Source organism: Stegostoma tigrinum, chromosome 1, assembly GCF_030684315.1.
Source record: "Stegostoma tigrinum isolate sSteTig4 chromosome 1, sSteTig4.hap1, whole genome shotgun sequence".
NCBI classification, from domain to species: Eukaryota; Metazoa; Chordata; class Chondrichthyes; order Orectolobiformes; family Stegostomatidae; genus Stegostoma; species Stegostoma tigrinum.
Window position 1 is genome coordinate 155470351 of NC_081354.1, and position 13390 is coordinate 155483740.

The 13390-nt window shown below is 45.9% G+C and overlaps 1 protein-coding gene across 2 annotated transcripts in view; it reads right to left on the reverse strand.

Annotated features, from left to right (window-relative positions):
* The window catches only part of rab27b (RAB27B, member RAS oncogene family), a 131956-nt gene that overhangs the window by 31293 nt on the left and 87273 nt on the right, over nt 1-13390 (reverse strand). The gene's annotated exons all lie outside the window — the stretch shown is intronic.

The following is a 13390-nucleotide window of genomic DNA, read 5'->3' on the forward strand; positions in this document are numbered from 1 at the left end:
CAAGCAGCATCTTAGGAGCACAACTCCTAAGCTGCTGCTCGGCCTGCTGTGTTCATCCAGCCCCACACTTTGTTATCTCGGATTCTCCAGCGTCTGCAGTTCCTATTACCTCTATTTGTCCTGGTTCAGTTATCCGCAGCCCACTGACCCTACATGGCTGATGAATGCATTCCTACATTCAAGTCAAATGTCTCATTCAAATTCTATCCAATATAATACTTCAACACTGTGGAATAATGAGCTGGATATAATCTGGGAATTGGAAGCTCACATGTTTCAGTGGTAATGTCCCTACATCTGAGCAAGGTGATTCTGAAACATCAACAAACCAGGCTCCTGACCTAAACACATCCTATCAGACATGTGAAGGTAAAATCAGGGCATTATACTAGGGTCCTTAAATGCCCAGAGGTTAAGCATTAAAAACTGCAAGTTCGGTGGATGTTGCAAATTGTAAACCAAGACAGAAATTGCAGGAAAAGCCCCACAGGTCCAGCAGCATCTGTGCAAAGTAGTCAGTCATTGTTTTGGGTCGAGAGGCCTTACCTCTGAACTCAATTGAACTTGAGTTCTCATGAAGGGTCACTCAACCCGAAACGTTAACTCTGATTCCTCTCCACAGATGCTGCCAGACCTGCTGACACTTTCCAGGTTTTCTTCCTGCTTTTGGTTTAAGGTTAAACATTAACTCATTACCGAAGGAACAATAAGAAAGAATGCGGATTGCGAACCTTTGTGGAACATTTCCTGAGCATAGTAAATGCTGACAGAAGAGCAATTGAGACTTTTAGCCTGGAATTTAATAAGACACATGTGGGTCTTGAAAGCAATACCAGAAATAGCCGGCAACTCAGCTTTTGTATCAGGACACAGTTTCAAACAATTCACAATGAAACTTAAAGGGCCAACTATGGCCTAACATGTGATTATACAGAGGGGCCAGTATTCATTGGTGGTTCCAGCTGTCACATGACAATGTAACATGATAATAAAACAGAGTCAAACAGATAAAATAACAAAGTGTGAAGCTGGATGAACACAACAGGCCAAGCACCATCTCAGGAGCACAAAAGCTGACGTTTCGGGCCTAGACCCTTCATCAGAGGGAGAATGGGGAGCAGGATCTGAAATAAATAGGGAGAGAGGGGGAGGCGGACCGAAGATGGAGAGAAAAGAAGATAGGTGGAGAGGAGAGTATAGATGGGGAGGTAGGGAGGGGATAGGTCAGTCCAGGGAAGACGGACAGGTCAAGGAGGTGGGATGAGGTTAGGAGGTAGCTGGGGGTGCGGCTTGGGGTGGGAGGAAGGGATGGGTGAGAGGAAGAACCGGTTAGGGAGGCAGAGACAGGGTGGACTGGTTTTGGGATGCAGTGGGTGGGGGGGAAGAGCTGGGCTGGTTGTGTGGTGCAGTGGGGGGAGGGGATGAACTGGGCTGGTTTAGGGATGCAGTAGGGGAAGGGGAGATTTTGAAACTGGTGAAGTCCACATTGATACCATGTGGCTGCAGGGTTCCCAGGCGGAATATGAGTTGCTGTTCCTGCAACCTTCGGGTGGCATCATTGTGGCACTGCAGGAGGCCCATGATGGACATGTCATCAAGAGAATGGGAGGGGGAGTGGAAATGGTTTGCGACTGGGAGGTGCAGTTGTTTGTTGCGAACTGAGCGGAGGTGTTCTGCAAAGCGGTCCCCAAGCCTCCGCTTGGTTTCCCCAATGTAGAGGAAGCCGCACCGGGTACAGTGGATGCAATATACCACATTGGCAGATGTGCAGGTGAACCTCTGCTTAATGTGGAATGTCATCTTGGGGCCTAGGATGGGGGTGAGGGAGGAGGTGTGGGGGCAAGTGTAGCATTTCCTGCGGTTGCAGGGGAAGGTGCCGGGTGTGGTGGGGTTGGAGGGCAGTGTGGAGCGAACAAGGGAGTCACGGAGAGAGTGGTCTCTCCGGAAAGCAGACAGGGGAGGGGATGGAAAAATGTCTTGGGTGGTGGGGTCGGATTGTAAATGGCGGAAGTGTCGGAGGATAATGCGTTGTATCCGGAGGTTGGTAGGGTGGTGTGTGAGAACGAGGGGGATCCTCTTGGGGCGGTTGTGGTGGGGGCGGGGTGTGAGGGATGTGTCGCGGGAAATGCGGGAGACGCGGTCAAGGGCGTTCTCGATCACCGTGGGGGGAAAGTTGCGGTCCTTAAAGAACTTGGACATCTGGGATGTGCGGGAGTGGAATGTCTTATCGTGGGAGCAGATGCGGCGGAGGCGGAGGAATTGGGAATAGGGGATGAAATTTTAGCAGGAGGGTGGGTGGGAGGAGGTGTATTCTAGGTAGCTGTGGGAGTCGGTGGGCTTGAAATGGACATCAGTTACAAGCTGGTTGCCTGAGATGGAGACTGAGAGGTCCAGGAAGGTGAGGGATGTGCTGGAGATGGCCCAGGTGAACTGAAGGTTGGGGTGGAAGGTGTTGGTGAAGTGGATGAACTGTTCGAGCTCCTCTGGGGAGCAAGAGGCGGCGCCGATACATTCATCAATGTACCGGAGGAAGAGGTGGATTCTATTCTGTGATGTCTCTCTTCCCAACCTTTCAATGCATCGCCACTATTTACAAGGATCTAATCAAGAGAGTGACAGCAAACCCTTTATTTCCTTGAATAGATTCAACCAAGATTTATTTCAACATCATCTAAGACACAGCAGTTTGTTTGAGTAGCATTGCAGGCATTGTTGGAGATGATCATTGCTTGGCACTTGTGATCGAAAGTAATTGACCACTTCCCAGCCCAAGCTTGGATATTGTTCAAGTCTTGCTGCAATTGAATATGGGCTGCTTCAGAATCTGTGGAATCACAGATGGTACTGAACATTATGCAAATATCCCTACTTCTGACCTTCGGATGGAGAGAAGTTCATTGATGAAGCAGCTTAAGATGGTTAGGCCTAGGAGACTACTCTGAGGAACTTATACATGATGTTCTGGACCTTAGAGCACTGACCTCTAACTGCTGTTACCTTCTCCCTTTGTTTTCCCACTAATTCCATTTGACTCTAGATTGCTATGGCTGCTTGATGCCATGCATGCTCAGATGTGACCCTGTTGTCAAGGGCAGTCTCTGTCACCTGCCCTCGGGGAATTCTTTTCTTCTCCAAGGTTAAGTTAAAGCCAGTGTCCCAGATGGAAATGAAACCGAGCATCAGTAAGCAGGTTAGGGATAACGGGAACTGCAGATGCTGGAGAATCCAAGATAATAAAATGTGAGGCTAGATGAACACAGCAGGCCCAGCAGCATCTCAGGAGTACAAAAGCTGACGTTTCGGGCCTAGACCCTTCATCAGAGAGGGGAATGGGGTGAGGGTTCTGGAATAAATAGGGAGAGAGGGGGAGGTGGACCGAAGATGGAGAGAAAAGAAGATAGGAGGAGAGGAGAGTATAGGTGGGGAGGTAGAGAGGGGATAGGTCAGTCCAGGGAAGACGGACAGGTCAAGGAGGTGGGATGAGGTTAGTGGGTAGGAGATGGAGGTGCGTCTTGGGGTGGGAGGAAGGGATGGGTGAGAGGAAGAACAGGTTAGGGAGGCAGAGACAGGTTGGACTGGTTTTGGGATGCAGTGGGTGGAGGGGAAGAGCTGGGCTGGTTGTGTGGTGCAGTGGGGGGAGGGGACGAACTGGGCTGGTTTAGGGATGCGGTGGGGGAAGGGGAGATTTTGAAACTGGTGAAGTCCACATTGATACCATATGGCTGCAGGGTTCCCAAGCGGAATATGAGTTGTTGTTCCTGCAACCTTCGGGTGGCGCTGCAGGAGGCCCATGATGGACATGTCATCTAGAGAATGGGAGGGGAGTGGAAATGGTTTGCAACTGGGAGGTGCAGTTGTTTATTGTGAACCGAGCGGAGGTGTTCTGCAAAGCAGTCCCCAAGCCTCTGCTTTGTTTCCCCAATGTAGAGGAAGCCACACCGGGTACAATGGATACAGTATACCACATTGGCAGATGTGCAGGTGAACCTCTGCTTAATATGGAAAGTCATCTTGGGGCCTGGGATAGGGGTGAGGGAGGAGGTGTGGGGGCAAGTGTAGCATTTCCTGCGGTTGCAGGGGAAGATGCCGGGTGTGGTGGGGTTGGAGGGGAGTGTGGAGCGAACAAGGGAGTCACGGAGAGATTGGTCTCTCCGGAAAGCAGACAAGGGTGGGGATGGAAAAATGTCTTGGGTGGTGGGGTGGATTGTAGATGGCGGAAGTGTGGGAGGATGATGCGTTGTATCCGGAGGTTGGTGGGATGGTATGTGAGAACGAGGGGGATCCTCTTTGGGCGGTTGTGGCGGGGACGGGGTGTGAGGGGTGTGTTGCTGGAAATGTGAGAGACATTTCCAATTCCCTGGCCCCCAACACCTCATTTTCACCATGGAAGTCCAGTCCCTATACACCTGTATTCCGCATGCAGATGGTCTCAAGGCCCTCCACTTCTTCTTGTCCCGCAGGCCCGACCAGTCCCCCTCCACCGACACCCTCATCCGTCTAGCCGAGCTCATCCTCACCCTCAACAACTTCTCTTTCGATTCCTCCCACTTCCTACAGACTAAGGGGGTGCCCATGGAAACCCACATGGGCCCCAGCTATGCCTGCCTCTTTGTAGGTTACGTGGAACAGTCCCTCTTCCACACCTACACAGGCCCCAAACCCCACCTCTTCCTCCGTTACATTGATGATTGTATCGGCGCCGCCTCTTGCTCCCCAGAGAAGTTCGAACAGTTCATCCACTTCACCAACACCTTCCACCCCAACCTTCAGTTCACCTGGGCCATCTCCAGCACATCCCTCACCTTCCTGGACCTCTCAGTCTCCATCTCAGGCAACCAGCTTGTAACTGATGTCCATTTCAAGCCCACCGACTCCCACAGCTACCTAGAATACACCTCCTCCCACCCACCCTCCTGAAAAATTCCATCCCCTATTCCCAATTCCTCCGCCTCTGCCGCATCTGCTCCCACGATGAGGCATTCCACTCCCGCACATCCCAGATGTCCAAGTTCTTCAAGGACCGCAACTTTCCCCCCACAGTGGTCATGAACGCCCTTAACCGCGTCTCCCGCATTTCCCACAACACATCCCTCACACCCCGCCCCGGCCACAACCGCCCAAAGAGGATCCCCCTCGTTCTCACACACCACCCCACCAACCTACGGATACAACGCATCATCCTCTGACACTTCCGCCATCTACAATCCGACCCCACCAGCCAAGACATTTTTCCATCCCCACCCCTGTCTGCTTTCCGGAGAGACCACTCTCTCCGTGACTCCCTTGTTCGCTCCACACTCCCCTCCAACCCCACCACACCTGGCACCTTCCTCTGCAACCGCAGGAAATGCTACACTTGCCCCCACACCTCCTCCCTCACCCCTATCCCAGGCCCCAAGATGACTTTCCACATTAAGCAGAGGTTCACCTGCACATCTGCCAAAGTGGTATACTGCATCCACTGTACCCGGTGTGGCTTCCTCTACATTGGGGAAACCAAGCAGAGGCTTAGGGACTGCTTTGCAGAACACCTCCGCTCGGTTCGCAATAAACAACTGCACCTCCCAGTCGCAAACCATTTCCACTCTCCCTCTCATTCTTTAGATGACATGTCCATCATGGGCCTCCTGCAGTGCCACAATGATGCCACCCGAAGGTTGCAGGAACAGCAACTCATATTCCGCTTGGGAACCCTGCAGCCCAATGGTATCAATGTGGACTTCACCAGTTTCAAAATCTCCCCTTCCCCCACCGTATCCCAAAACCAGCCCAGTTCGTCCCCTCCCCCCACTGCACCACACAACCAGCCCAGCTCTTCCCCTCCACCCACTGCATCCCAAAACCAGTCCAACCTGTCTCTGCCTCCCTAACCTTTTCTTCCTCTCACCCATCCCTTCCTCCCACCACAAGCCGCACCTCCATCTCCTACCTAATAACCTCATCCCACCTCCTTGACTTGTCCGTCTTCCCTGGGCTGACCAATCCCCTCCCTACCTCTCCACCTATACTCTCCTCTCCACCTATCTTCTTTTCTCTCCATCTTTGGTCCGCCTCCCCCTCTCTCCCTATTTATTCCAGAACCCTCACCCCATCCCCCTCTCTGATGAAGGGTCTAGGCCCAAAACATCAGCTTTTGTGCTCCTGAGATGCTGCTGGGCCTGCTGTGTTCATCCAGCCTCACATTTTATTATCAGTAAGCAGGTTATTGCTGAGCGGGTCCTGTTTAACAGCACTATTGATAATCACTTTACTTATGATGATGGGGCAGTAATTGGTTGGGTTGGATTTGTCCTGCATTTTGTGTAGAGGACATTCCTGGACCATTTCCACAATTTCAGGTAGACACCAGTTTTGTTGCTGTACTGGCTAGGGATGCGGCAATTTCTATAGCACATTCCTGCTAGCCAGGTTCCTGACACATATTTAAGAAAGGATCCACTGATGTTGGAAGCAATTTGAAAGTGATTCACCGGGCTGATTCCTGGAATTCAGGGGTTGACTTATAAAGAACTTATAAACAGGTTCGGCTTTCATCCATTAGACGAATGAGGGGTGATCTTATTAAAACATAGAAGATGCTGAGGGGACTTGTTGGGGTTGATGTTGAGATGATGTTTACCCTCATGAGATATTCACAAACTCAGAGACACAGTTGCAGTAAAGTGGGCACCCATTAAAAACTGAGTTGCAAATGAATTTCTTCTTCCAGATGTTTGTGATTCTCTGGAATTTTCTCTTCCAGAGAGTTATGAAGATTGGATCACTTTAAGTATTTAAGGAAAAAGTAAACAGATTTTCGAAAACTGAGGATTTGAGGGCTATGAGAAGCTGGCATGAACGAGGAGTTGAGTTTTGGGCTAGGTTGGCCATGATCTTGTAGAATGGTGGAACAGGCTTGAAAGGTGAATGTCTTATTCCTGCTCCTATTTCCAATGTTCTTATGAAGATGCTGCATAAATGGAAATTGTTTTTGTTGTAATTCCACAGGGATGATGTGACTCAGACAATGAGCAAAGATGCTCAAACAAGCTTGGTCTGCAAGCAAAACCCCATTCATTCAAACTAGTTTACTTAAATTAAAACAAATTAAAATTGTTTCCAAGCTAAGATTTACTTATTGAATTAGAAACAGTATTAGTTATTACCCAAGCTTTTCCACTCACATAACGTAAAACAGATCATTGTTATTATGAGAGTTACACAGCGAGCTGAAAAATGAAGCATGTCATCAGAAGCTAATGAAAATGAACAGAAAGCACATGCAGGTTTGTGATGGTGCTAGCCTGTGTCAAAAAGCAGTCCTTCAAAAAAGTGAGAATGTATTTTAACCACAAGGGGTCTTAATATCAGGATGCTTTATAAACCTCATCCTTTCCAAACAACAATAATCTTATTTCTCTGAAATATGTTCATGTGGAAGGGCGGAGGACGTTGTATTGTGATGGCAGGCACCTTAGTTTTTTTTTCAGCAGTGTCCTGTCAGGATCTGATCAGTTGATATGCATGAAAACCTACAGAGAAAGGTCTCCTGGTTGGGCTGACAGAGCTGGTTGGGTCATGCAGGATTATGATCAAGAGATTCTGATTGCAGGGGAAGTGGGGAGTAGACAATGGGAGGGCAAGAGTTTGCCATTGGTTTGTTGGGCCTACAGGAAGCACTTAACAGCAGCGCTGTAAAGGCACTGGGTCATGGGTCAATGTGTTTTACTTCCTTCCTGCTGCATTGTTTCCCTATGTTAAGTAGGGCCAGCTAATTGTGGTGAAAATTCAGTAACTGCTAAAATGACGGTAAACATCTTCATTAAAATAGACAGCTAACTGATCTGCCTCCTGGTTCTTTTTGAACCAACTATGGGTTAGTCAATCATGAGAAACTAAGTACCCTTTCTCAAAAGAAAACCAGAGACCGTAAAAACAAACAGTCAATGTTTTTGCACAGCAGTTAAGCTGAAGGTGATGGTTCTGAGAGTAACGATGCCCTCCAGTCCCTCTCGTACCCACTGCTCATGGAAGCACTCAAGCATACCAGAAATCATTTTGCTCCCTCTCCAGAGATACCAAACTAGGATATTGTTGTGTAAGGGAGCCAGACAAACAGACCCTTTTGCCACCTGCTTCCTGGACCTGTTCTTGGCCTTTTGGTTGGACTCCAGAGCAGTCCCATGATGAAGTCCTCTGATCCACCAACATACCTTCTCTCAAATCTAAGCTAGTTAATTATCACCATCCCCTCATTAAATTTATTATACACTGTAACTACTTCAACAGTCTCTGCATTTGCAAGTAAATACTTGCTGGATTTAACTCAATCTTGCACCATGTTTGCAAATCTTCTTTGAAATGGTGGCTGTTAGAACACAAACCAAAAGTATTATTTACTGTATAAGAGCCCAGGTCCTACTATATAAAAACAACAGCAAACTGACAGTGATCACAGTCTTGTCTGTCCATTCTACCTTATCTCACAATATCATAATATTTCTTGACTACTGATATGCAACGACAGACCACTGGAAATTAACATTTATAAGTATAGAATCTTATTCATTAAGCTTTTAAATATTGATGGAGATTTAAATGTCTATATACATTTTCTTTCCTTTTCCCTCATAGAATCCCTACAATGTGGAAGCATGCCATTCAGCCCATCAAGCTCACACTAACCTCTGAACAGCAGACCATCCAGACCAGAACCCCTACTATATAACTCTGCATTTCCCATGGCTAATCCATCTAGCCTGCACATCCCTGAACATGGTGAGCAATTTAGCATGGCCAATTCACCTAATCTGCACACGTTTGCACTATGAAGGAAACTGGAGCACCCGGAGGAAACCCACACAGACACGGAGAGAATGTGCAAACTCCAGACAGACAGACAGTCGCCTGAGTGTAGAATCAAACTTGGATCAGTGGTGCTGTGAGATATCAGTGTTACCCACTGACCCACAGGACCACCCTCCCTTTTCTATCTTTAGTTTTGTCCTTTCTTTTTATCTCATCTCTCTTTCTCTTTCACAATGTTGTCTTCTGCGCATGATTTACCTTTGAATTAAATATCCAACACTGTCTGGTTCAGACTCTGCAGTGCTCAATAATGATTCCTCACTGATAACAAAGTGTGGAGCTGGATGAACACAGCAGGCCAAACAGCATCTCAGGAGCACAAAAGCTGACGTTTCGGGCCTAGACCCTCGGCTTCTCTGCTCCTGAGATGCTGCTTGGCCTGCTGTGTTCATCCAGCTCCACACTTTGTTATCTTGGATTCTGCAGCATCTGCAGTTCCCATTATCACTGATTCCTCACTGATTGGTTTTACATGGAGGCTATATAGTTGTTCACTCAGGTCCAAAATCCCCTGAAGAGGGAGCTACACTGAGTAGCTGTTGAATAATAAGTGGAAAAGTCCATCAGAAGTCCATGCACATTTTTGCTTCAAGCTGAAAAATCCTAGCCACAAATTCTGAAATGTACTAAATTAAAAATATTTGCACAATAGAAACTCTGTATGGGCTCAATTATATCATCACATTCTAACAAATAAGGAGCAAAACTGATTATGTATCTTTCCAAAAGCAAAGTGCTGAGGATGTGAGAAATTGGAGCTAAAAATCAGAAATGTAAGAAGTATTCAGCAGGTAGGTAATATTTGTGGGGAGGCAAACAGAGTTAACACTTCAGGTCAATGACCTTTCACATGCCTGTTTCGGAAATACTTTGGGCCACCGTACAGTCATGCCAGACACACAATAAATGCAAGATGCTACTGTTTTCCCGTGTATTTATGAAAAATTTCACTTAAGATTAAAACCTTATTTCTAGTCAAGCATCACCTTCAAAACTGATTTTGAGCACAGGCCCCATAGAAAATGAATCTGAGGAGAAAGGGAACAAGAAAAATTAAACTGATATTTTGCATTGGTCTGTATGGTGGAAGATACTTCAAACAAGCCATTAATACTAAAGAAAACTGAAGAGGAATTAAGTGGAATTAGCACCAGTCTGTTAATCCAGGCACCCAGATAACGTTTGAATCCTGCCATTGTAGATGGTGGAATTTGAATTCAATAAAATATCTGGAATTAAGAATCTAATGATGATCATGAATCCATTGTCGATTGTCGGAAAAACCCATCTGGTTTACTAACGTCCTTTAGAGATGGAAACTGCCATCCTTACCTGGTCTGGCCTACATGTGACTCCAGACCCACAGCAATGTGATTGACTCTGAACTGCCCTCTGAGCAATTAGGGATGAACAATAAGTGCTGCTTAGCTAGTGATGCCCTCATCCTGGTAATGAATTAAAAGAAACATCACTAGAGAAGTAGTCTTAGACAAATTAATGGGACTAAAGGCAGATAAGTCCCCTGGTTTGCAAACAATAATCCTAAAAGAGGTAGCTATAGAGATAGTGGATGCACTGGTTGTAATTTTCCCAACATCATTGGATTCTGGAGAAGTATCAGAGGGTTGGTAAAGTGCTAGTGTGACACGGCTTTTTGTTCATTGAAACCATCCAGAGAAAGTTCACTAGGATGATCGCTCGAAATACAGGGATTGTCTTATGAGCAAAGGTTAAACAAATTAGGACTCCACTCACTGGAGTTTAGAAGAATGAGAAGTGATGTCACTGAGACATATAGGATTCTTAACAGGTTTGACAGAGTAAATGCTGACAGGATGTTTCCCGTCATGGAAATGTCCAAGACCAGACAGCATAGTCTCAGAATAAAGGGGTCCTAATTTAAGACAGCGATGAGGAGAAATTTCTTCCCCCAGAGGGTTGTGAGTCTTTGAACTTGTTGCCACAGAGAACTGTGGGGATAGAGTCCTTGTGTATAATTAAGGCTGAGATAGATTCCTCTCATCAGGAGAATCAAGTGTTACAGGAAAAGGCAGGAAAGTGGGCATGAGGAATACTGGATCAGCCATGATTCTTCTGGATGATGGAGCAGGCTCAAGGAGCCAAATGGCCTACTCCTGTCCTTATTTCCTACGGTATTCTTACAGTTTTATTAAAAATATCACAAGGTAGTTTCACACATTCAGTTCTTTTAATCTCTTCAGTGTCAATTCCAAATATCAACTCTGGTGTGACGCGTACATCCTTTTCATGACATGACAGCAGACACTTCCAACTGATGACTAACTACATTGCCGAGAAACTTTTCCAAGCTTTCAATAAACATCCACAATGGGGCAAAACTAATCCTGCACAAAGGAACTGTGCTCTTAATTAGACCTCCGAAACACTCTGCTTTTAAATTAAAGATACAATCTGATCTTTACGCAAGCAAAACCAGGAGCTCCAAATCATGCTGATCACTATCAACACATCAGACATGACATATAAAACCTGCTAAACTTGACATGGTTTCAATTATGTTATTTTAATAAATTACCATTGGGAGCTTTAGAAGAACAGTATGTTTTTTGGAAATGTATATTTACATCCTATCAGAGTTTGAGGGGCTGAATTGCCTACTCCTGCCCTTCGTTCTTATGTTCTTACATTTTGGGGCTGCAGTTTGTAATTTAGGGCAAATGGAGATCATGTGACCTGTTCTGTAGTTTGGTTGCTGGTAAACTAGGCCATTTGTTTGTTAAGAGATCAAGAAAGACTCAGATTATTTTACTGAGAGAAAGGTGTGACGTATTTCTGCCTGGTGACAATTATCACAGTCTCTGAATACGACATAAGTAGACTCTAATGCTCCCAAAGTTCCCCAAAGGTGTTACAGATATCAAGTGCTAAACGCTGTTCCTATAAACTCTCAATTTACTTCTAAGTTCAAAAAGGAGCCTGGATCAAAAATAACTCATTGTATTTTACTTAGATACAAAACAAATGTATTTCCTGTTGATATGGGAATGAATGTAAAAGAAACCACGTTGGAGATTAGGTTACAGATTTCCTGTAAACCTATGAGTATCACATCTACAAAGCTGATTGCAGTTCTGTCTGAAGTCTTCACCACCTGCCCAGTATACAACAAAAGTGAGTAGTTGTCAGACCTGAGCTAAGAAAGGGCCAATTCTATCATTCGCCACATGGAATGTGGGTGAGTGCTCACCATCAGATTGAAAACTGAGTTTGTGCAGAAGGAATCTCTAGTGTTACGCTCAGAGCAAAAGGCAATTATTGCAATTAGAAATTACCTAGCTGAGAAGCAGTGCCATCTGGAGTTGAGAATCTTTTTTTTACCGTTTCCTAGAGCATGAAGTGCCCACTCGAGTGACAGTATAATATATGCCTGTAGTATTTCTGATTTTCTACAATTTTAAATGGAGAATCTCCTTTCTACAGTTCAATGTACAAGTTGCCTACAAAAATATAGTGTTTTAGGCAAAGCATTTTTTAGACACTTGTTATAGTAAAACTTTCAAAATGTGAAAACATGAAGTGTTTCCCTTCCAATTGTTAATTGGGAGTTTGAATTTCTGTTCAAAATATATTGGTTTCTATGGAGGTCATAACAAACACTAGTAAGTTACAGGTTATATTGCTGAGGGCTGAAATCCCAAAATATAACACAAGTTGGTGATTCATATTATTTAAACATCTGAGTTCACACAATAGAAGAGATATGGTGTTTAAAGTCATGGATTGCCTGGAGCACAGATTTGTGCAATCTCTAAGATTATCTATTGTGATCAGAGATAATGGGAACTGCAGATGCTGGAGAATCCAAGATAACAAAGTGTGAAGTTGGATGAACACAGCAGGCCAAGCAGCATCTCAGGAGCACAAAAGCTGACGTTTTGGGCCTAGACCCTTCATCGGAGAGGGGGATGGGGAGAGGGTTCTGGAATAAATAGGGAGAGAGGGGGAGGCGGACCGAAGATGGAGAGAGAAGAAGATAGGTGGAGAGGAGAGTATAGGTGGGGAGGTAGGGAGGGGATTGGTCAGTCCAGGGAGGACAGACAGGTCAAGGGGGCGGGATGAGGTTAGGAGGTAGGAAATGGAGGTGCGGCTTGAGGTGGGAGGAGGGGTTAGGTGAGAGGAAGAACAGGTTCGGGAGGCTGGGACGTACTGGGCTGGTTTTGGGATGCCCACTTTGTTATCTAAGGTTATCTATTTCCACTCTAACCTCGCTGCGACTGCTGATACTCCTCATTACCTTTCCATATGACTGCTCTACGGCACTTTTGTCTGCTCTCCCCTATTCTACCTTCTGTAAACCTGAACCTGGCTAAAACTCTCCATTACCAATGCACCAAAGCCCATTCATCCACCATTCCTGTGACCTACATTGGCTTTCAATCAGGCAACATCTTGATTTTAAGATTTACATTCTTTTAAATCCCTTCATAGTTTCACCATCCCCATCTCTGCAAACGCCCACTGCTTGTTCAGGGTATCTGTGCTGATATATTTCTGATCTCAT